This window comes from Mandrillus leucophaeus, unplaced genomic scaffold (assembly GCF_000951045.1).
Source record: "Mandrillus leucophaeus isolate KB7577 unplaced genomic scaffold, Mleu.le_1.0 Scaffold960, whole genome shotgun sequence".
Classification (NCBI taxonomy): domain Eukaryota; kingdom Metazoa; phylum Chordata; class Mammalia; order Primates; family Cercopithecidae; genus Mandrillus; species Mandrillus leucophaeus.
In genome coordinates this window covers 339188-364485 of record NW_012110475.1, presented here as the reverse complement: position 1 = coordinate 364485, position 25298 = coordinate 339188, and the positions used below count along the sequence as shown (strand labels likewise).

Here is a 25298-nt window from a genome sequence, read left to right as displayed (position 1 = left end):
AAATCTTCCTTGTTCCAGTCATTAAATTTCAGGTGAATTTGATTAAATAATTACAAAACAAAGTGAAAAAGAATCACAGCCAAAATCAACGCAAAACTCTCACTCAATTCTTTCACAGATTTATTCACATATTTTATCTTCGTCTTTCCAGATACCTATAGACCATCATATTTTTTTCAGATCTCAGGCATCTTTCCTGTGCCATTAAGGCCTGTATTCCTTTGATTCTACCCTTGTCCAGAATGTTCATCTCTCCATTTTGTTTCTTCGAGTTCCTTAAAGACAGGGACTCCTCATTCATCCTTCCCAGCACTGCCCCCTACAGAATGCCTCAGGCAATAAATATCTGCTATTTAAATGAATGCAACATTTCACCTTCAGTTGGAAAGCATAGTAACCATTTTGCAAAAAAAAAAAAAAAGCAACACTAGCCCCTTCTCCTTCCTGCAAAACTAGACTGAACATAACATTTTATAGCCCACAAGGTCAGGTCACAGAGGAATGGCAGCAGCCCAGATCTCTGCAGTCCTCACTAAGTCTAAGCTTCTCTGATTCTTCAGCAAAAGAGTCACCTTGGATCTTGACCTTTCTTAGCCCTGCGAATTCAATATGCACAAAATTATTAAAATAAAGTATAGACCTTTAGGGAAGTTTGGGCATCAACATTTCTGTTAAACATTAATATGAAGCTATATTTTAACTGAATTCATGCATTTTTAAATGATAGAAATTTCCGATTCAACTCTCCAGAATAAGGGTCAAAAAACGTTTTCTGTAAAGGGCCAGAAAGAAAATATTTTAGAACTTTGAAGACCATACAGTCTCTATCACATTCACTCAACCCTACAACTGTAGCATGAAAATAGCCATAAACAGCATATAAGTGAAGGAGCATGGCTGTGTTCCAATGAAACTATATTTATAAAATAAAGTAGCACACCAGATGAGGTCTAAGGGCCATGGTATGCCAACTCCTGTTCTAGGATAAAATTATAGGTATATAGAACCTTAAAACAAGAGATAGCACACTATAAATCACCTAGCTTAGCAAACTTTTAAAAAGCGTAATCATTATATTATCACACTTATTATATCTCAGTATTATATATCATATGTATATTATTATCCTTTGAGGAATACATAAACAGTATTTTATTGAACAAAATTTTGAAATAGAAAGCAAAAGTTCACTCTAATCTTACAACATAGAGATAGCTACTGTTAACATGTTGGTGTTATCCTTCTAGTCATTATGTACAAATCTCATGTATATAAATGTCATAGTTTTCATATTCTACATGTACTTTCTTGCAAAGTAATTATCATATTACACATACAATTTTGTGAAGTATTTATTCAACAATAGATAAAGAGTTATAAATAACCATTTATCTATTTAAATACCTACTTATCCTTTTTATAAAGATTTACCCATATCCTTAAGTAATCTTCAAGGGTATTTTAAAAGGCTATGAAATTTTGTTATCAGCTGCATGTGTAATAATTTATTTAATCAGTCCCTTAATACTAGGCATTTCTTTCCAATTGTTATGAAACTATAAATAACTCGACAACGGATCTTTTTGTACATAAATCTCTACAGGACAATCTGATTACTTCCTTATGGTAAATTCTTAGAAAGGGAGTTGTGTAGTCAAATAGAGTTTTAGAAACTTTTTTTATTTTGTGGCCATTGATACATATTGTCAGGTTGCCCTCCTGAGAGGCTTCCTCAACGGATACACCTCCAGCAGTAAACTATTAATACAACCCCCACTGCCATGCAATCTTGTGATGTTCTTTTTCTTATACATGCCAATTTGATGAGCTTAATGCTATCATATTGTAATTTAACATGCATCTCTTCCATGAATGAAAACAGTAGATATTTTTCTTACTTTTAGAAAATTATGGAGTCTCGAGTCTAGATGGAGTCTCACTGTGTCTCCAGGCTGGAGTGCCGTGGTGCAATTTTGGCTTACTGCAACCTCCACCTCCTGGGTTCAAGTAATTCTCCCTGCCGAGTAGCTGGGATTACAGGCACCCGCCACCACGCCCAACTAATTTTTTTGTTTGTTTGTTTTTGTATTTTTAGTAGAGATGAGATTTCACTATGCTGGCCAGGCTACTCAGGAACTCCTGACATCATGTGATCTGACCACCTCGGCCTCCCAAAGTGCTGGGATTACAGGCATGAGCCCCTGCACCTGGACAGAAAATTATTTATTTCATACAATTCAGCTTTCATTTGAAAGACAAGGAAGATCCAGAGGCTCAGAGAGGTTAAGTAAAATCTCATGGTCACAGAGATAGAGATAGAGACTCAGGACCAGCACCCAAGTCTGGCTGACAGAGCAAAGCTTTCTTCCCACTGCACTTTGCTACCCTTACATTCCCCTCTACAACCTGAACATTTGGATCAGTCTGATAGGCCTCAAAGAATGTTCCTAGTTCATCTTATTACTTCAGCTTTAAGTGCAAGATAATCAATAAACTTTATTTTCCCATTGTTCTCTCTTCTTGCCAAAGTGTTTCAGACCAAGGTCTATAGGATCGGCAAATATTATAGTGAAATGTTTTATGTTTTGTTTTGTTTAATTGTATACAGGAGGAGGATTAGAAGTTAACATTGTGAAGAACAAATATATCAAAATACATATTTATAATTATTTCCAATGCAATGTGGGTTGCTTACAGAGATGACCATATATCTCGGTTTGCGCAGGGACTAACTCAGCTTACATCTCTTGTACAGCATAATAGTTAAAGGCATCCTCTGTCAGTCAAACGCTGTTTCATTTGAAAGAGAAAGTTAATCACAGATGAGAATCATTGCATAGATAATGCAAGTGCCTCTTTCTTCCAGAACTCTAGACTTCAATGTCTTCCTTCTAATGGTACTTCTTGTATTTTTTGATGTTATGCAAAATGTTGTCCAATTAACACTCTTAAAAATATTTCTCATGAGGTCATTAAGTTGTTACCATTATTAAACATCTTTCAAAGTAAATTAAACTATACATTTTTATCTTTTTTAATTGCAACCTAACAGAGCAAACATAATTATTTTATGAACATATTAAGCTATATATTCTTAATATAAAAAGACATAAAGTCTACCTTTAATTCCTGATATTAAAAGAAAAACCTATAGAGTGACTTGATTTTTAAAAGTCAGATAAATGATTAATAAATATTCATCCTCTCTAAACTTTTTTTCATGAAAGAAGGAATATTCTCTTCTACTGATAAAATGTTCTGGTAAATTTATCTCTGTAGTAAGACTTCTGATACGGTTTGGCTCTGTATCACCACCCAAAGCTGAGGTTTAATTGTAATCCCCAGTGTTGGAGGAGGGACCTGGTGGGAGGCGACTGGATCATGGCCATGAATTTCCCCCTTGCTGTTTGCCTGGTATTGAGTGGGTCAGGAGATCTGCATATTTAAAAATGTATAGCACAGTCAGGTGCAGCGTCTCACGCTTATAATCCCAGCACTTTGGGAGGCCGAGGCGGGTGGATCACCTGAGGTCAAGAGTTTGAGGCCAGCTTGGCCAACATGGTGAAACCCCGTCTCTACTAAAAATACAAAAATTAGCCGGGCATGGTGGCGTGCATCTGTAATCCCAGCTACTCAGGAGGCTGAGGCAGGAGAATTGCTTGAACCTGGGAGACAGAGGTTGCAGTGAGCCCAGAGCGTGCCTCTGCATTCCATTCTGGGTGACAGAGTGAGATTCTGTCTCAAAAAAAAAAAAAAAAAAGTGTAGCACTTTTCCCTTCGCTTTCTCTCCTGCTGCCATGTGAAGATATGCTTGCTTCCCCTTTGCTCTTCCGCCATGATTGTAAGTTTTCTGAGGCCCCCTCAGTCATGCTTCCTGCAGTCTGTGGAGCTGTGAGTCAATTAAACCTCCTTTTTTAAAGACAAATTACCCAGTTTCCGGTAGTTCTTTATAGTAGTGCGAGAATAGACTAATGCAACTTTTTCATATCATAATTTGGAATATTTTAATTTTCTGGTCTGGATTATCCCATTCTCACCTTCCTTCAAAACACCAATATCACAGTAATTTTTTTTCTTCAGTGCAAACTTGAGTATACCACTCTGCTAAATGCTTCATGGACTCCTGGTAGACTTCATGTTAAAGTGCAAATATATCACTTATCCCCCAAGCTCTTTCATAATTTGGACTTGCTGACTCTAGAAGCTTCCCTTTTGACACTGGATCCAACAAAAACATTGCATGTTCTCTCATGCTATTGTGCTTTTCCCACTCTGTTCTGTTGTTCTGGAATGCCCTTCACAGTCAATTCCATCTGGTGGCCATTTTCTCTATGCATGGTGACTTTTACATTTCCTTCAAGACTTTGCTCAGGTGGCACCAGTGGGGAGACCTCTATGAACTGGATCAAGTACTCATCTAGAAGTTCCTTGTCTGCAAAATCCCATATCACATTTAACACATATTTATTCAGCTTCCGCCATGTGCAAAGCATTGTGCTGGATGCCAGGAACGAAGCAGTGAATGAGACAGATGCAATCCTACCTCCATAGAGTTTTGTATTCTAAACTTACATTGTGTCACCAAATTTTCATTGTTGCTTTATTTGGTTACGGCAACCGATAGATTGCGAATTCTACGCAAGCAGTGACTCTCTTGTCTTTGAATTTCTCTGTGCCTGGATTAAGGCCTGAAATTAAGGAGTTTAATCCACCATGAGAAATAGCCCAAAGAAACAGTACATTTGGACTTTATATTTCCCTGGCGTAAAAGATCCAGAAACAATTACTGAAACAGAGTACTTTTAAACTTCTAGCTTACTTAAAAGTTAAATATTCCAAAATATATTTTTCTCTACTACAACTGAACTTACAAATTTTAAAAGGATATTGCTTTTCCCTTATCTCCAACAGGTATCACTAATCTTTATTTTTTTCCTGCAATATAAAAATTTCATTTGGTAGAAGTAAAGCTACACGACAAAGAATAGGTACTCAGCTTCACTTCTGCTGAGCTGTTACTTTCTGCCCTTAAAATAGGCAGAGGACACAGAGGTCAAACATGATAACCTCATTCTATGTGACAGGTCAACTAATATCTATAAAGTTGAAATGGAGTTCAGTAATAAAAAAATTTTGCAATTGCTGTAGAACAATTTGGGTGCTGCTTTATCTTGATTTAGGTAGCAGACTATTAGAGATGTCTCAGGATTCAAAGAATGTGCACAGGAAGAGGGCAAGGCATTCAGCCTCAGAGAATTCTCTATGAAATGAACAATTACAAACCCAGGTGTCTGATCTAAGTAGTGTTCTTTGCCAACGAGCCCAAGAAGAAAACTTACTTTATACTATTTATTTCAGCAGAAAGACTTCTAAGAATGTGTAACTATAGATTTTGCCTTTTGCCCATTTACTTTTCCCATCTTTCAAATTCACCATTTCCTTCCTTTCATCACATGCTATGTGTTTTGTGTGTGTACATGCCAAACCATGCTTATCTGAGTGCGTACACACCTCTGTTTACTTAATTTGAAATTATTTCCTTTCTATTGAAAATCCTGACATCTTAGCATACAAGCAGAGCACAAAGAATCCATGAAATTACTAATATTAAATAAGACAGCTCTCTATATGTAAATCTAGCAAACTGGAGCATTTCAGTAATTATCTAAATACATCATATCTAACCAGTTAAAGTAAGAAATTAATAACTTCCCCATCCTAAGCCAGAATTCATTCTTGGAAGAGCCAAAACAACAGGGTTTTTTTGTTTTTTTTTTTTAAAGAAATTTTTATTTAAAATAAGTATACTTTTGCAAATAGCTTTTAATAAAGTGTTCAGGCTTGGAAATAGTTATTCCACTCATTCATTCATTCAAGATGCATTTTTTGGTGTATATACTATACGCAAGATTGTGTGCTAGGCATTACAGGGAATAAGAGAAGCTGAATTAGCAATAAATTGTTACCAAGAAGCTCCTCTATGAGTAGGCGAGCTTACGAATGTCAGTAGAAGTGATAATAAAATGTTACAGGAGTGCAGATGAGGACATGGGCATTGCACACTGGGGGAATCAGAAATGCCTTCCTCTGGGACACAGCTTTTGTCTGGAAGCTCAAAAATGATTACAAATGAGGGAGAGGAGAACTATATTTAGAAAAAAGATTATCAGGCAAGGTAGGAAGTAAGCAAAACAAGGGCACAGAGAATGATTCCATTTGCAGGGACCACTCAGGGAAGGAACAGTGTGAGAACTAACGCTGGCAAAGCAGATTTGGGAAGAACCCTGCTGTTCCTGGAACACCAAAGAGCTTTTTCACTTAAACCTACACGCTATAGGGAAACCACTACAGGTTTTAAAAGATGGATTAAGAGTTCAGCTTTGGTTTAATTACTTTGATAGGAGAAGCAATATTTCTTTCCCTGAGAAGAGTGGCAGAGAAAGAAAGTAAGTAAAATGTAGAAATAGAAAGGAGGAAAGAAAACCACCTGAATGTGTACAATAAAGTAAAATGGTCATTGCAGAAAACAAGTAGATAGGGGAGAAACTAGAAACCTATGCAGAAAGGGAAAATTTCATTATAAAGACTTATGTATTTATTAGAAATACTTTAGATAAATAAGAAAAACATAGTTTGAAATATAGTTTAAAACAGTAAAAAAATAGTTAGTTTGAAACACAGTAACTAGGGACCCAATGTGATAGGCCAATGAACAAAATGCTAAAGAGTCTGTAATATAGCAAGCTATGGGAATCCAACAGAAGGGTTTTAATTGGTTCGGGACATGATCAAACATGCATTTCAGCAAGATAACACTAGTAGCAGTATTGAGAATAGGCCAGAGAGGAGACAAGCTAGAGACCCCAAAACTAGTTTGTGGGTGAAAGCTATAAACTAGGCAAGAGATGTTGGTATCCAAGGAACTGTGTTAATAAATTCAAGTATTATCAATTTATAATAAAGAGAAGGGAAGATACAGCAAAATTGGTGGAAATGTTCCTGGTAAAACATTCGAATTAAACTATGTCAGTTGAAAAGACATTTCATATCATAAAAGAGATACAACTTGGGAAATTTAAAAATGCCTGAACCCATTCATTCAATGTAGGCAAAAAATGAATATCAGGGTAACATAATCAGGATCTCATCCATTTAAAGTCATCTTAACAGCTATATAAATAGTAAATTATTTTGTTAATTTTATAAAATACAAAAAGAAATAGCCTGGAAAAACGTTAGCATTTTCTAAACACTAGGAATTTTGTGCTGGCTTTTCTCACCATTGTTCTGTCGTTCACAATCTACAGACCACCATCGCTTTCCCAAGAGTCTATTCCTGTGAGTTACCCAGGTATCTAAAAAACATTAGCTATGCCAAGAACTCATTCTGAAATCAAAGTCTAATCTCTCACCCAAAGATTCAATGTTAAGCTAGAAGTAATGGCAGCTGATCGCTCCTCCAGGGAAAAGTTGATACCTTTGATATTAATACTGTCAATTTAAAGGAATCCACAAGCTCATTGGGGAAATCCTTTTACAAATGTAGAGTATACATGGAAACTCTGTAGTGTACAGGTCAGTCTGGTATTTAAAATTCAGGGCAGTGCTCTCCAGTAGAATTTTCTGCAATTGGGGGAATGTCCCAGGTTTGCATTTCCCGATGCAGGAGCCACCAGACACATGCAGAGCACTTAAAATGTGGCTAGTGCGACTGCAAAACTGAATTTTAATTTTTGTTTAATTTTTATTTAAATGTAAATAGTATATATGGCTAGTGGCTCCTGTACTGAGGTCCCAGGACTAGACTAGACAATGGGCACACACTTGGAAACAATATCTCAAAGAGTTGATAACAGCAGAAAATTCTATGCACAGGTCTCCCAATGAAGCAAAGTAGGCACTTGCTTCTATTAAGCACTTGTGCCTCTATTAAGCACTTGTGTATGGGAAACCAATGCCCCTCCTGTGTGTATACCCACAGTCATTCTTCCCTGACAATCAGAGCATCAAACCTTGATGTTTCCCACTCCAAACTCAAGTCAGCAGCTAACATCAGACATCCTTGTTACCGTAGTGTATGCTGATGCTTTCCGTTTGATACTTACCAGACACCAAAGCTGTCCAGAGAACAGAAAGTATAAACACAGTGTTCAATAAAGCCTGGTAGGCTTTTAATAAGACACACGGGAGCATACTAATCCAGATTTCTGTGGGCAGATACTTCATAAAAGGTTAATGAAAGTGCTGGGCAATGGGGGAACACCTGGATCGGACTCAGCACTATTTTTTTAAGAGAGCTCAACATCTGTACTGAAGCCAGGATTGCTCTGTGGGGAGAACCCTCAGCCCTTAAAAACCTTAAAACAGAAAGATTTGCAACTGCATCAACTGTTGTTATGTTAACATGGCTTCTCCTCAGCAACTGCTTCTAAATCACAATGACACTTGGAAAAAAACAAGAAACGCTTCTCTATTCTGATATTTAATACGTTTCTTTAAAAAAGCTAGAGGTAAGCATAACCTATTATATAATAAAGAAACATTATCTCTGTTGAAAACAAAAAAGGAAAACATGGAGGTATTATTATCAGCAAATCTATAAGGTTTCAATGGAATTATTTTCATTCTATTATATGTATCCTGTTTAAAAGTCACAAAATACCTAGTCATGGCCATCTGGTGAAACAGCTGGGGAGAAAAGCCCATTCATTGATCATTCTCTTGTAATCGTTACCGTGGCCCTAGTCTTAACCACATACTTTTTTTAAAAAAACTGATTATAAAAATCCAGTGCTTTTGTTTCTTGCTCTGATTCCTTTAACATAACTAATTCTATTTACACTACTAAGGAAGGAGATTTTAAATTACAGAGCATTATAGCAATGCTATTAAGGATTAGGCAGGGTTTCCATCACACGTGTTCATTCTATATTGCATTTATATAAATACACTCTCCTCATTCAGAAGAAAACCCACACTCATTACCAAGATCCATGTTTTTATTACCTAAAGTATTCAGTATAAAATATCAGCATATTTTAAAAGAATCTAAACGGTTAAGTTACCCTACAAATGGTAAGAGATAATAAAAACAGCCTGGTTTATTCTATTTTATATAAGCATATAAACTTATAATCGTGGCCTTTTTACACAAAACTCATATGAATACTATTTCACAGATTCCTTCACCAACCTATATTGTTCTATTTAAGTTAACTCCTCCTCTGGGATGAGAAAATGAGTGATGTCCAGTGGAATTTTCTACAATCTGGGAAACATCCCAGGTTTGCATTCCCCTAGCAAAGGAGCCACTCACTGGCCACATGTGGTTATGGAGCACCTAAAATATGGCTAGTGTGACTGCAAAGCTGAAAAAGAAAAACTTTCTTCTTTTAACTTGAGGTATTGTTAGTGAACCAAGAAATAATGTTGTAATAATTTCAGCCATGCTGAATTATTTCTTTATACCATACACTAGGAATGTAAGTACATACTTACTCCCTGAAATATCAACAGAAGGTGTTCAAGATACCTATATAGAAATTGCTCTGAAATTAATCTAAATGTTGTATTGGTAACAAATAGTGATCATAATATCCGTTTCCTAAATAACCATTCACATTTAAATAATGTGTATAAGTAATTCTCTGCATAGAAGTCTCTCTGTGTAATAAGAGAGAATTATTCCTTTCTTGCCTAGAGACAGAAAGAAAAAATGCCAATAACAGCTTTACCAAATCCATCTGAGCTTGATAACCCAAGAAACGTAATGTCATTCCTCTAGACATTAATGGTCCTATTATCGGCTCCCTAAGCCACAATGGATGTATAGATCTTAAACTACAATGTAAAGATACTGCCACCACCATGCAACTGTGAGACTCTTGAAAATGCCAAGGTAAGAAAAGTGCATGGACAACTAACATCGTCTATCACCCCAATCCTCAATCTAGGGGATTTCCTATGAGATGATGTGGCTTATCAGTTTGCACACATTGACACCTCAGCCTCTCCCTTTGTGCATCATGAAGACGGTGCTTTCTGGACAATTTTCACTTAATTTTCTTACCAATATGCTCCTGAGGTGATACGTAAATCAATCATAAACGACTTAAGAGTTGGTTATGACGTGAATATCTGAGAATCATGGTATTCCATATTTTTCTTTTAATAATATGTAATACTTATTAAATACTGAATTAACGACAATCTAGTGATTCTGAATCACACTTCCATCTTGGCAAACGTGAGGAGGGAGTGTACATGTATGCGTGTATGTCTTACCTGTGTGTGAGTTTATGTAATTACAAGTGTACTGCATATATTATATGTGTCTATGTCTGTATGCACACATATGAGAATTTGTTATGAGAGTCAACTAGAAGTCAGTTCATCTAAGACGACTGTATCGAAAACATGGTGCGCTCTCTCTCTCTGAAGAACAGTCTGCAATGGGTAATTGGAAATATCAAACTAAGTGATGAATCCACTAATGGCCCTTACTCTGAACTTCAAAGGAAAAGGCATAAATATTATAGGCAAACTCGAGGTATCGGAGCAAAACATCATCAGTAGCTAGCACTGACCTTCAAAAACTGTTATTAGAGTTGCTATTTTATTCTGAAGAAATATCAAATAAAAGATGGTCATGCTCCTAATTCAACCATATTGTTTAATAATTTTACAAGTTGTTATTGCTCTCTTTCATGGCACTGTTATTTCATAAATACTTATACTATTTTATTCAATAAGAAAATCTCGATTTGGGGGTGGAGGTGTCATATGTTAATATCTCTACAATCTCTCATTTCTAAAGAGAAGCCACAGGATTCATCATCACTAATCATCATCCATTAGTTGTGAGCTACATCTATGACTTTAGAACTAGCACCTGATAATACAGCATATAAAAGCAGCAATTCATGTTTAGCATATTTTGTCTAAGAAATGTGTTAAATTATTTAGAATTTTCACTCTAAAATGTGAAACTGTTTGAAATGGAATAAAACAGAAAACTTGTTTTCTTTTCAATTTAATAACTAGAAAGCAGACTAAAGTTATTCTAATAATCTTGCTATTTATTCACCAAGTTGAATTCTGCCTTATAATGAATTCTCCTTAGGAACAGAATTCTTATCTCTGTCAGTCCCCAGTGCCTATTAGTACCTGGCACAGTAGCAGGCTCAATAAATATTTGTCAACCTACTGTTTACTTAGCTGAAGTACTATATTTATAGTTTTATACTTTTAATAGAAAGGTAACTAAAATTAAGAATTTGAAAATTCACCCATTTGCTTGTATAGATTACAAAATGTCCTGAAGGACAAAATACCATTTGACATTAATAAGGTACTTTTAATTTAAATGGCTGTTTTTATTTATTTTTTTATTTTTTATAGCAAATTTTTTTATTATACTTTAAGTTCTAGAGTACATGTGCACAACGTGCAGTTTTGTTACATATGTATACATGTGCCATGTTGGTGTGCTGCACCCATTAACTCATAATTTACACTGGGTATAACTCCTAATGCTACCCTCCCCCCTCCCTCCACCCCACAACAGGCCCTGGTGTGTGATGTTCCCCTTCCTGTGTCCAAGTGTTCTCATTGTTCAGTTCCCACCTATGGGTGAGAACATGTGGTGTTTGGTTTTCTGTTCTTGCGATAGTTTGCTGGGAATGATGGTTTCCAGCTGCATCCATGTCCCTGCAAAGGACATGAACTCATCCTTTTTTATGGCTGCATAGTATTCCTTGGTGTATACGTGCCACATTTTCTTAATCCAGTCTATCATTGATGGACATTTGGGTTGGTTCCAAGTCTTTGCTATTGTGAATAGTGCCACAATAAACGTACGTGTGCATGTTTCTTTATAGCAGCATGATTTATAATCGCTTGAGTATATGCGCAATAATGGGATGGCTGGGTCAAATGGTATTTCCAGTTCTAGATCCTTGAGGAATCGCCACACTGTCTTCCACAATGGCTGAACTAGTTTACAGTCCCACCAACAGCATAAAAGTGTTCCTATTTCTCCACATGCTCTCCAGCACCTGTTGTTTACTGACTTTTTAATGATCGCCATTCTAACTGGCGTGAGATGGTATCTCACTGTGGTTTAGATTTGCATTTCTCTGATGGCCAGTGATGATGGAACCAAAAAAGAGTCTGCATTGCCAAGTCAATTCTAAGCAAAAAGAACAAAGCTGGAGGCATCACACTACCTGACTTCAAACTATACTACAAGGCTACAGTAACCAAAACAGCATGGTACTGGTACCAAAACAGAGATATAGACCAATGGAACAGAACAGAGCCCTCAGAAATAATACCACACATCTATAACCATCTGATCTTTGATAAACCTGACAAAAACAAGAAATGGGGAAAGGATTCCCTATTTAATAAATGGTGCCGGGAAAACTGGCTAGCCATATGTAGAAAGCGGAAACTGGATCCCTTCCTTACACCTTATACAAAAATTAATTCAAGATGGATTAAAGACTTAAATGTTAAACCTAAAATCATAAAAGCCCTAGAAGAAAACCGAGGCAATACCATTCAGGACATAGGCATGGGCAAGGACTTCATGTCTAAAACACCAAAAGCAAATGGCAACAAAAGCCAAAATTGACAAATAGGATCTAATTAAACTAAAGAGCTTCTGCACAGCAAAAGAAACTACCATCAGAGTGAACAGGCAACCTACAGAAAGGGAAAAAATTTTTGCAACTACTCATCTGACAAAGGGCTAATACCCAGAATCTACAAAGAACTCAAACAAATTTACAAGAAAAAAAAACACCATCAAAAAGTGGGTGAAGGATATGAACAGACACTTCTCAAAAGAAGACATTTATGCAGCCAACAGACACTTGAAAAAATGTTCATCATAAATGGCTGTTTTTAATAACAAACACTTGAACAGACACACCCCATCAAATCCATGATGAATCACTCCACTGCTCAAAGAAATAAAATTTAAAATACAAAACCTACCTTGTTAAAATAAAATAACTGGATTATCATGGTCTTTCATGTACAGATGCTTAATTAACATCAGAAAAGTCAAAATTAGCTATCACTTTAAAGTAATAGAAACCTTCTAAACTTTTATACACACACACACTTTCTCTAAATTTCTAAAAACTTCACATTAATATTTTATGCTAAATATATCCTAAATTCACTTACATAAAACACCATTCTCACACATGTTAACAGGTGTTTTACAGAAAAAGTATTCCATGATATGGGAATTATAACATATTTCAAAACCTCTCTTAGATATTTACCATCTCAGAAGTCAAGGTTTTCTAAGCGTATTTAATCACAGAAAAAAAAACTTACAACATAACTCTTAGCATCTTGTAATATACCTTGCTATGGAACACAAGTTTGACATATGAGACAAACCACATGTACTCAATAAGTACTCCACGGTATGAACAAGAATGTGCTTTTTATGCAAAAAACAATCATTAGGATCTTCCTGCATTGTGAATCAGATCATTATTTTACATTTATTTCATTGGAATAGAATCCTGCCTAGATAAGCTTTCCAAAATCAATCACATTTTGGTTTTAATTTTGCTAGCAGCACTTCTTTTTCCAGTTTTAAGTCATTAACAGAAAGCTTCATCACAGCACAAAATAATATTTCGATAACTCTTCATATCATTAAATGAAAAGGGTTTATATTCTGAGAATAAATTTTTTAAAATAAATGCATTTATTTTATTCACTTGTCAGGATCATCAATGTTTTTTATTAAAATCAAAAGCTTATTATAAAAATAAATCCAAATCACACATTTTATATTCCCAATAAGATTTCTTCATCTTTCCCCACTAGCACGCAGATTTTCCTTGTTTCCTAGCTCATATTCAGGAACATGGCAGTTCCTATCCTTTCCCAAAACATGGACTGCACCAGGCACGTTGAGAATTCAAGGGTGCCTCACTCTGTCTCCACACAACCACCAACCCTTGTCATCAATACTAAACAAGCCCAAGGCTGGCAGAATCTAGGCCTTATTCTTGTTTCGTTGGTCATTTATTCATTTAACAAATATGTATTGAGCATCTACTATACACCAGAGACTATATGAGGCCCTAAGGATTAAGTATTGAATGACACAGAGAGGGGCCACATTCTATGAGAGAGACAGAAAATAGAAAAAAATAAGTAAGTAAAATATATAGTATGTTATATTAGCAAATGCTAAAATAAAAGAATAAAATAGGCAGGATATGAAGAATATAAAATGTCAGGATGAATTTGAGAATATTTAAATGGTGGTCAGGAAAGACTTCACAGAAAAGGTGGCTTCTGAGTAAACAGTGAGAATGGAAGCAAGAAAATAAGGCAATGGATAGCCCAGGGAAGGGCATTACCAGCAAGTGCAAAGGCCCTGGGGTAGAGGATGTTTGGCCTATGGGAGGAACAGTGAAGAGGTCAGTTGTAGCTGGAGGTAGGAGGCACATGGTGGTTGTGGTAGCAGATGAAATCAGAGAGGTGACAGCTGCCTCAGGTAGAGCTTTTACAGGTCATTTTAAGGACTTCAGCTTTTGCACTAAAAGAGATGGGAAGCCATAGGTGGGTTCTGAGCCAAGGAATGAAGTGCTGTGACTTCCATTTTAATGAGATTACTCTGGTTGCTATACTGGGAATAGACTGAGACCGGGAAGAGAGTAGAGGTAGGAAGGTCAATGTAAATGTTGCCTCCTCCTAATGCAGGCAAGAGCTGATGGTACCTTTGACCAGAGCAGTGGCAGCAGGATACATGTGAGAAAAAGCAGGAGCCCTCCGAGCCATGGGGCAGTTCTTGGCTCCAATCCTCTTATTGTGGCACATGCCCTGAATATTAAATCTACCAAGGCAGTCACTCACCTTGTCAGGGTGTCTTTTGGGATTTGCACTTCTTTGAAAGGCCTTTTTATCTCTTTCTGCTATTGTACCGAATACAAATCTCCTGCCTCTCCTCGGATCCCCTTGGTCATATTACCTGCCTATTAAACCCATGAACACCACAGGGATGCAACCAGATGTGAACCCTGGATGAGTCAGGCCATTCCCCTTGGCCCCTGTTATGCTGCCCTGCCCAGCCACATGCTCAGTTTCTGGACCACTTCTAGACGAACGTGAAACATTGCAGTGGGGAACATGGGAAATGGCATCGGGGGGAGCATCAAGGAGCTGTAGTGACACCCTCTGCAAGCTAACTGCCCATAGGACAAGCAATGACCAACAGGAAAGAAGACACAGAGCGGGGCTAGCTAGGCAGACAAATTCCCTGTCCTCCCTCCCTTCCCATAGACTTCTCAGAAGATAAGTCCTCCTTGCAGCTCATTTGAGAAGGGTCATATGGGGAGAAAATACGCCAGCCAAGTGACCTGCTGCATCTTATGTGTCTTCTTGAGAAGCAGTGACACATCATGTTCTCTTGCTTCTCTTTCTTTAATCCTCACGCTCGCTAACCCGGGTTTGCACCTTACAGATAAAGCTTCACCCCTTGGATCACAGCCTCAGATTCTGCTTCCTTGGAAAACACACATCAAAAGTATCCTCTCAAGCTATGGCCAGTCTATTGCCTTTGTAGCATCTGCCATACTCAAATATTTTACTTTCAGGTGACCAAAAGTGTTTCCTTTAATAGCTTCCAGACTTCCTGTCTTGGTTAGAAAGGTCTCCACAACCTGCATGTTAATACAGTTGTGATTAATTTCCCTCTTGAATTTTATTTTTTAACTTAGTTCTTTTATTCTCTTGAAATTAATTTTGCATATATATAAAATAATGGTACCCATTTATTTTGATTGCCAGTTGTGTGAGCATTATTCATTAACTAAATCATTATTTTCAAAGTGAAATAAGATGTCACCTTTATCATGGATTGTTTCCAGATATAGTGAGATCTGTTTCAGGGCACTTACTCCGGTCTACCAATCTATCTTTGCTCTATTCCCACACGACATTGTTGCCATCACAGTTGTTTTATAGTATGTTTTGATATTCAGCAAGAAAATGGCTTTTTATTCTTCTTTTCTTTATATTTTAATTTTTTATCCAGTGTTCTTTTTTCTTAATCTTGAATTTTTTAATTCAATTAAAAAAATAACTTGAGTTTCTAAATGAAAAGGCATTGAGTTTATATATTACAAATAGACTATTAGTTCTTTTATTTGTTTAAGTCTTGTTTTATATTCTTCAATAATTTTTTATAATTTCATTCCTATAAATTCCGTGGCTTTCTTGTTAAAATTAAACCTAAGTATTTTAAATTTTTTGTCATTTTTATGACTGGAATAATTTTCCTATTTCCATTTCTAAGTGACTATTGATAGTATAAAGAAAGCTTGAATATTTCTCTTATAACCAGGCTCTTTATAAAGTTCCCTCATCAATTCTAGCCATTTTTAGCAGCATCTCTTGGGGTTTCTAGATATGTAAGAAATCTCTTTAGGAAAAAAAAGTTGACTTTGCTTTTTCTTTAATTATACTTATATCTATGATTTTATTTTCCTGATTTGTTGCATTTACTTCAACCAATGAAACTAATAATAAGAGCAAAAGAAGGCATCTTTTTCTCTATCCAGATTTCAATGAAAATGATTTAGGGTTTTAGTATTTAAGGTGATGTTTGCTGATTATTTTAGTAAATGGTCTTTATCATGCTGAAATATTTTCCTTTTATTTCCATTTTGCTTAGAATTTTTATTGGGAATGGCTGCTACATTTATCAAACACTTTTTCAATGAATGTAATGAATTTTTCTCCTTTAATTTGTTGATATGGTAAATTACATTCATAGATTTCCTGATATCTGACCCATCCTTATATTCCCAGACAGTAACCCTAGTTGGTCATGGTAGCTATTTTTTTCTATATATTACAGCATTCTCAGATTCTAGCTGGTAACATTTTGAGTAATCTAGTCCAAAATACAAATTTAAAAAAAAAAAACAGAATAAACCATATTATAAGAAATCTATCCAAACACAAGAGTTTTTAATAATTTGTTCAGAGGTTTAAAAATGTAACAAATTACAATAACAAATTTTTATGTGTATATTTATAACAAAGGGAAAAGTCAACAATATAGCACAATTTTCAGATCAGATTCAGAAAGGAATTACATCAGTGGCTCTCAAACTTATGTATAGATCAAAATCACCCTTAGGGCTTATTACAACAGATTTCCAAGCCTCACCTTCAAAGTTTCTGAATCAGTAAATCTGCAATGAGTCCCAACAATTTGCACTTCTCACAAGTTCCCAAATGAAGTTGAGGCTTCTGGTCTAGGAACTACATTTGAAAACCACAGCTATACAGCATACAAAGCTTCAAATTTGCTAATTAAACTTTGAAGCTTCAGCCTCCACATCTGCAAAATGGAGATAACCATCAATCCCCACAGGATCACTGTGAGAATTAAATAATCTAGGATATGGAAAGCACTTAGCAGATAGCCTAGCACATAGCAACTAATGTTAGTTGCTATGATTTTTTCACTAAAAAAGTATAGAATTAAAGAATAAAAAGGAAAGAGAGGGGAGAAACAGGAGCTAAGAAGGAAGACTAACGCAACACCCAATGCCTATTAGCTATTTCCATTTTATGACAACATCTAACATACTAAGTTAATAGCAAGAAGAATGAAGAATTAACTAGAGTAGAAATATTCATCTTTGTATGAAGTGGGGATAAAAAATATTATAATTATTTTCAGCACTGAGCCATAAATTCCATGCAAAGAAAAATTAAAAAAAATTAAATGTTACTTTAAATTTGATGTTAGGTATTATTCCATTTTAAAATGTTCACTAAACTACTTTCCACACGTTGCTTGATAGTAAGTAATGACTTATATTGAGGTATATGTGGATAATGTTCTTTAAAGATCTTAAAATAGCCCTAAAAAGCTAAAGCTCCTTAAGGATCTTAAAATTGCCAAATATTAAAATATTTTAAGGTATTATATAAGATTTTCCTGTATGTTTTTATGGATAAGACTTCTTAAAATGAAGTAAATCAGATTTATCTCATGGATATTAAGCATTTGGAAGTACACCTTAATAAAAAGTAATTCATTTAGATTTTTAATTATGAATTCAACAGGGATGTCTGAGATGTTATATAGAAGCTCATCCGATTTACTTTTATGAGAAAACTGAGAATCAGGGACTGTAGCTGCTGGAGTCAACTTCTACTACACTGTGCCTTGGTGACAAAGATCTCCTTGTTTTCTAAGGACTTCCAGAGGAGAGGCTTTGCCCTGGCATTGCTGCCATGGGTGCTGGGGGATTCTGTTTCTCTCCCAGATCTGTTTTGCTGCTTTGCTCAGCACAGCCTGGACACACACACACACGCACACACACTCACACGCATGCATACTCACACACACACACATGCACGTGCGCGCACACACACACACACAACCTCTCCTCAGGTATGACTAAGGGTCAGTGTCTGTACCATCCTGAAAACAGGAGGAGTATTAGGCAGAAGTCCACATACCCAGTGTTGAAACCCCCAGTCTTCCTCTCAACTCAGCTCCCGAGGTAAAGGAACCAAGCACAGACAAGCACATCTCCCACCAGGAGAGGGAAGGTGCCATTTCCGGGGAATACAAACTCCTCAAAGTAAAGACGTAACAATACTAAGCTAAATTTTTGAAATTCATGCTTTCTTAGCCACAACCACTGTTAACTCTGTGGAGAATATCCTACTGCGTATCTTTGTTGTTATCCGTATGTCTTCACGCCTATAGACCTACAGACTCTATTCATCTGTGTTTTGAAGGATGCCTCAGTCTACAGCTACTGGAGATCCGTTTTTGTACTTAATGTATTATGAACATGTTTACAGGATGTTAAACGTTACCCAATAAAATTTTAAACAAGCCCACCCCCCTCCACACGCACATCCAGAGCTTTCAAAGACTGTATGTAGGTCTATAGAGAACGAGGGGTAACTCAGAAAGGAAACAGGAGGGATTTCAGGACTAAATGATTAAGAATTAAATTGTTAAAGCAGAAAAAGAGGGAGAAGCTAAAAGAAAGCAGAAGGGGAGAACTGACTGCCTAAGCTACACAGAAAGTGCCTCACTCTGTTCTCTGAGATTGCCACTTGTCAGACAATGTCAGCCTCAAGCTGCAGGTTGCCAACCTGGACAATCGCTGGGAAGAATGAAGCCAACACCAAGGAAAACAGAACTGAGAAAGAGAAAGAAAGAGGAAGTGAGGGAAAGAGAAAGAGAGAGGGGAGAGGAAGGGAGGCAAGAAGGAAGAGAGAGAGAAAATAAGGGAGGAAAAGAGGGAGAGAGAGAGGAAGAGAAAGGCAGGAAGAAGAAAGACAGAAAGGGAGGGAGGGAAAGAGGAAGAGAAAGGCAGGCAGAAGGAAGAGAGAGAAAGAAAGAGAGGGAGGCAAGGAGGGAGGAAGGGAAAGTGGAAGAGAGAGAGAGGGAAAGACGGAGAGAGAGAGGGAGAGGGAGAGGAAGGGAGGCAGAAGGAAAAGAGCTAAAGAGAGAGATATCAATCTGATAACTTGATTAAGCCCCTGGACCTATCCATGCTTGAAGCTAGAGAACCATAAGACTTGCCAGTTATGTGAGCACAGAAATTCCCCTTTTTGCTTAAACCAATTTGAGATAGGTTTATCTTCCTTGCAATGGAAATATACCTTGTCCTTCAAGTTAAACTTCACCTCTTATACCTCCAAACAGGCCAGACTCTCCAATCCACAGCGCGCCTACCAAATTCATCATTAGAGTAATGGTAAATATTGTGTGAACTAATTAATGACTTATTCCTCAGAACACCAATTTCTCTCACTAAGGCCAGATAACTATTAAATTCCCTATTCTGTACTGCTTTATTAAATCGCATATAATATGTGACCATATTTTCCATCTTCTCAATGGCTAAATGGCTGTTCTTAAAATGGAAGATGGTTATAGTTTCATAGCTTAGTATTGTGAATTTAGAAGTAGAATAAATAGCACTAAATAAAAGTATCTTTTAGTCTCTCTGGAAGTTAAATTATTGCTAAATAGTATATCTTTGAGATGATCAGAAGTGTCAGCTGCTCCTTGAAATTTATGTGCTGGGGAGCACAAGGATGATAAATCATCAACATGTCAGAGTTGTAGATCTTTCAGCTGAATCACACTGAAGAGGTGCTTGAAGTTCTGTCACACGGCCTCCTGCTCTTTTTTTACCAGTTGATTACCTTACACTGTCAAGACCTTACCAGAGCCAAAGATCATGAAGCGATGAAGTGCAAGACTAATAAGTACAAATATGCATTCAATCTTAAAGCCCTAAGATATTAATATATGCATAGCCAATGTACATTTTCATTTCCAGAAAATCCCAGTTTAAAAAAAAAAAAAAAAAAAAAGCTGGCCAATATCCTCTCTACAAAAACCTTAGAAAAAAGCATCCAACCTGTGATGGTTAATATTGAGTGTCAACTTGATTGGACTGAAGGATGCAAAGTACTGTTCCTAAGTGTGTCTGTGAGGATGTTGCCAAAGGAGATTAACATTTGAGTCAGTGGACTGGGAAAGGCAGACCATCCTCAATCTGGGTGGGCACCATCTAATCGGCTGCCAGCGCAGCCAGAATAAAAGCAGGCAGAAGAACACGGAAAGACTAGACTGGCTTAGACTTCCAGCCTCCATCTTTCTCCCATGCTGGATGCTTCCTGCCCTCGAACACCATCAGACTCCAAGTTATTCAGCTTTGGGACTCTTGGACTTTTGACCACAGGCTGAAGGCTGCACTATCGGCTTCCTTACTTCTGAGGTTTTGGGACTTGGACTGGCTTCCTTGCTCCTCAGCTTGCAGACAGCCTATTGTGGGACCCCACCTTGTGATGGTGTGGGTCAATACTCATTAATAAACTCCCCTTTATATATACATCTATCCTATTAGTTCTGTCCCTCTAGAGAACCCTGACTAATACACAACCAAAACATCAACGGGGAAAAATTTGGTTCCCTGTTACCCCACGGCTTTTAGATAAAGGCATTGCTAATCATTGTGCTTAGGTCAAAGGGGGCTGGCCCCATGATTCTTTTCAGAATCTCCATGTTTCTGTTCAGATTTGGGAAAAGAAACAAATGGAATAAAAATGTATGTTTTCAGGAAGGTATGCCAGCATTTAATCAGCAAACTATCCACTTTAGAGTAAGGCAACACTTATTCATTGTGAACCATCTGTATGCTCTATAACCTTGCTAGTCAGAGGGGGACCCGCAAGCCAGAGCATGAGCAAGACCTGGAGCCTGCTGGCAATACAGAGCCTCAGGTCCCGCCATGGACGAACTGCGTCAGAATCCATGTTTTAATAAGCTCCCAAGGTGATCTGTGTGCACATTAAAAAGCACTTTTAAAAGCACTGTCCCATAAGCAGCAGTAACAGAAATGCCTTAGAAACATAATTTTGTTGGAAAAATGCAAATTATAGATAATTACACACATACACATATCCATTTTGAGATTACAAAATGAATGAAACTAAATGGTATATGGTTTGGTCATTCAGGTGTAGGTGACGAAACTACAAATTAAAAGGCAACTGAGGACACTATTTCCTCAGGGGTAGGGGTGCACAGAGATGAAGTAGACGGGGAGGACAAGACAGAAGCAACAGAATTGTTCCAGTTTCTAAAGGAAAGGGGGATTCACAGGTGTTCCTGTTAGGATGATATTACATACAGTTTATATATTCAAATATTACAAGATAAACATTTTCAAAAATGAGGAAACAACCTCATTAGAATGAAAATAATCTTCGCAGTCATAAATAACAGCTTTTCTGGGATGGAGAACTGGAAAGGACTGACTTAGCAGCTTGTAGAGTTACTAAGCAAGAACAACAATGATTTAATTCAGGTGGATAATAAAGAATACTTTATTACTTAGAAGTGGAAAGGTAACAAATAATCAAACAAATATACAAATAAATGAACCTATAGATCAAACATTTGTTTGCATTTTTCTGCAAGAAAAAAAAAAAAAAAAAAACTCCCTGCATCACCATCATCAACGTCTCTGAAATGACAGAAGCGAACAATGAGTCTGGCATAGCAGATGCTTGGAGTACAGTGAGGGAGAGACATTCAAGAGATGCCAGCCAGGTTCCTCATCAGGGACTTTTGGAACTGGGGACAGCTGTGGAGTGAATGGGTTTTCCAGCCAACAGTGCTGCCCTTAGGTAACCAGGCTTGTATTCCTTATTTGCTATTTTACGTTAAACAATAACTGATTTTAAAAATTCATGATCACAACAGTCCTTTGAGTAAACCCTGAATTCTAAAACTCTGCTTGCAAGGAAAGCAACCTTATTGAACAAATATGCAGCCTCGGGTTTTCATGATACACCTCCTGACCAGGATATTGTTTCACAAATTTGCTTTCAGGTTAGTGCATCATGAGACAGAGTAAAAATTCTATGTAAGAACTTACATATTATTAAACATACTCGGAGTACCCTAATCCTGACAGTGAGAGGGTGAAGAAGAAACTAAATGTTGTATTTAGAAATAGAATAAATTAAATATTTTAATGAGATACTGTAGGCAAAAGATGTAGGTTTAATTCCTGGCATTCCATGGCATGAGAACAGAACAACTTTGGGTAAGTCCATTTACCCCACTGACCCACATACGTTCCTCATTGGTTACTGAGTATACCCAGCTCTTCCTCTACTCTGTACGGGAATTCAATATGCATGGATGTGTCTCCTGAAATATCTTGTCTGCTCTGCACCTACTTCACTATTCCTTGATCCCTTGGATGTTGACCTTCACCTGGCGAAAGATCATGCTTCTAACAGCGCACATCTAGCTGGACTCCTCCCAGCCGCTGACTTTGACTGGACTTCCTGACTACTGACTTCTCTCTCTTCCGTGGGATACTGACTCCAGGAGAGTCACCCCCTCCTTCCACCTCCATTCCAACATTCTCACATCTTTGGATGACTGGGCTTAGGGAGAGGACTCATGACATACCCTCTTCCCAGGCTTATTTTGCAGACCAAAGAAGACACATTAGATGTGAAGACATTTTGAAAAATTTAGAATAGTTACTGAGAAGACTTAGAAGATTAAAATACAACAGAGGTTAACCTATCAACAGGACTTATAAAATTCAGAGAATTCACATAATTATAGAACTTTACATAAGTATTATCACAATCAGTAGTCTTAAGTCCAGCTATGTCACCAAGTGGACCCACTAAAAAATTCTTATTACAAATCTCTTGAGCTTTTCTTGTAGTACTGACTACATGTAATCTTGCCATGAGGACAACAGACCGTCATGCAAAATATGATGACTGCGATTACCTAATGTTTCATGGGGGGAGTCTGAAAGAATTCACAGGTCTAAGTAACGTCAAAGAGTATCCAACATAACTCCTTCATTTTCTCTTTTTGGAAATATGCCTATGACCATAGAACTAATTAGTATTAGAACCAGAACGATAATTCAAGTCCCAGTATAAAAACATTTCCAGTAATTTTAAGATGTCTAGTAAATACTTCTGAATGCAGGCAAGTTAGCCACTTCAGACTGGTGACAATATGCTATTTTTAAAGCCATCGGGACAAAACTTCCACAATAGCCCTCAAAATTCTATTGTGGTGCTAGAGAGACATTACCTGTACTACTGGTCTTTCTCCTCACAGTTGTCTGAATCATTCTTACTGCAATTTTACCTATTCTGTTGATACCAAAAAAAGCATGCACAGTTGTTTCTGGTTTCCATGCTAGCAATACTCACATTTATGAGAAATTGGCTGATTTTCTTTACAGAGCTCAAAGCAATCAATTATCCTTAAAGATATAAATTTCCAGGCGCGGTGGCTCATGCCTGTAATCCCAGCACTTTGGGAGGCTGAGGTGGGCAGATCACAAGGTCAAGAGATTGAGACTATCCTGGCCAACATGGTAAAACCCCGTCTCTACTAAAAATACAAAAATTAGCTGGGTGTGGTGGCATGCACCTGTAGTCCCAAGTACTTGGGAGGCTAGGGCAGGAGAATCACTTGAACCAGGAGGCGGAGGTTGCAGTGAGCTGAGATTGCACCACTGCACTCCAGCCTGGTGACAGAGCGAGACTCCATCTCAAAAAAAAACAAAAAAATACAAATTTCTGTTGCTGCCTGGGAGTATGCTGAAAACAGCTGCCCTTAAAAGAAGCAGGATATTAAAAACCAATATCTACAATTAAGAACTCGTGTCGTTACTTTGATATGAATCTCACATTGAAATTAGCATTTGTTTTATAAATATATGGTGTCTTTAAATGTGTGGTTTGTCTCTCTGGCACATGTACTTCTTATTCTGTTGCAATATTAACTATTGCACCAGAAAATGGCTATCATATTGAGGTAAATCTGCATAAATTTTGCATAGGCCACAAAGCTCTTTTAAGACAGGCTATGCTAGACTTATCTTCTAGATTTCTCTGCAACTGTAAATACATCTAGCAGGTTTTGTGTTATGTAGTACAAGAGGGACAAAAACATAACTCATTTTATATTGATTATAAAATATATACTCTCTTCAGGGAGTTTGAACTCTCTGATTGTTCAAACAATTTAGTAAAAATCTACTTTTCTATTTTATTTGTTGCTGAATGGAATACATCCTGAATTTGTCACCTCTTCTTTCTCTACACTGGGTCCCTCATGTTGAAGGCAATCATTCAATTGGTTTACAATATAATGCCTGAGAGGCTGCAGTTACACATCACATTGCTGATAGAAATAATAAACGTAGAATGGAGAAATGGTAGATTCTTTTTAAATGGACAGAAAAAAAGAAGGTGTCATTGGCAATTTTTTGGCAAATATATCATCAAAGACTAGAACATATAGCCAAGAAGAAATGGCTCATTTCTTGAAGAAAAAATATTTCATCGCAGCTATTAACCACCAGGTAAGAGACTTGTCAAAAAAGAAAATTTCAGTGACACATCGCTTTTGCAGAACCATCCAGGAGCTAATACTGTACACAAAGCAAGCTTTATGTTGACAGACAATAAGAACCTGCCACTGTAATATGTTGCCAAGCTACTGATTGAGGACACCAAGGCAAAGGGCTGACAAACCCAGAAGCTATGTCCACATACAGCTGAAGCCACAGGAGCAAAAATTCAAACCTTTTAGGGAGTTGTAATCCCTTGCCATTTTTTATTCAAAATGATTAGATATCTTGTAAAAATATTAACAATCTTAAAAAAGAAAATTAAAGTAGCAAAAATATATAGTTTTATGAGGT

At 36.9% G+C, this 25298-nt stretch overlaps 1 protein-coding gene across 1 annotated transcript in view; it reads right to left on the bottom strand.

Moving 5' to 3' along the window:
* HS6ST3 (heparan sulfate 6-O-sulfotransferase 3) overlaps positions 1–25298 on the bottom strand; it is a 771050-nt gene that overhangs the window by 540080 nt on the left and 205672 nt on the right. The window lies entirely within an intron of this gene.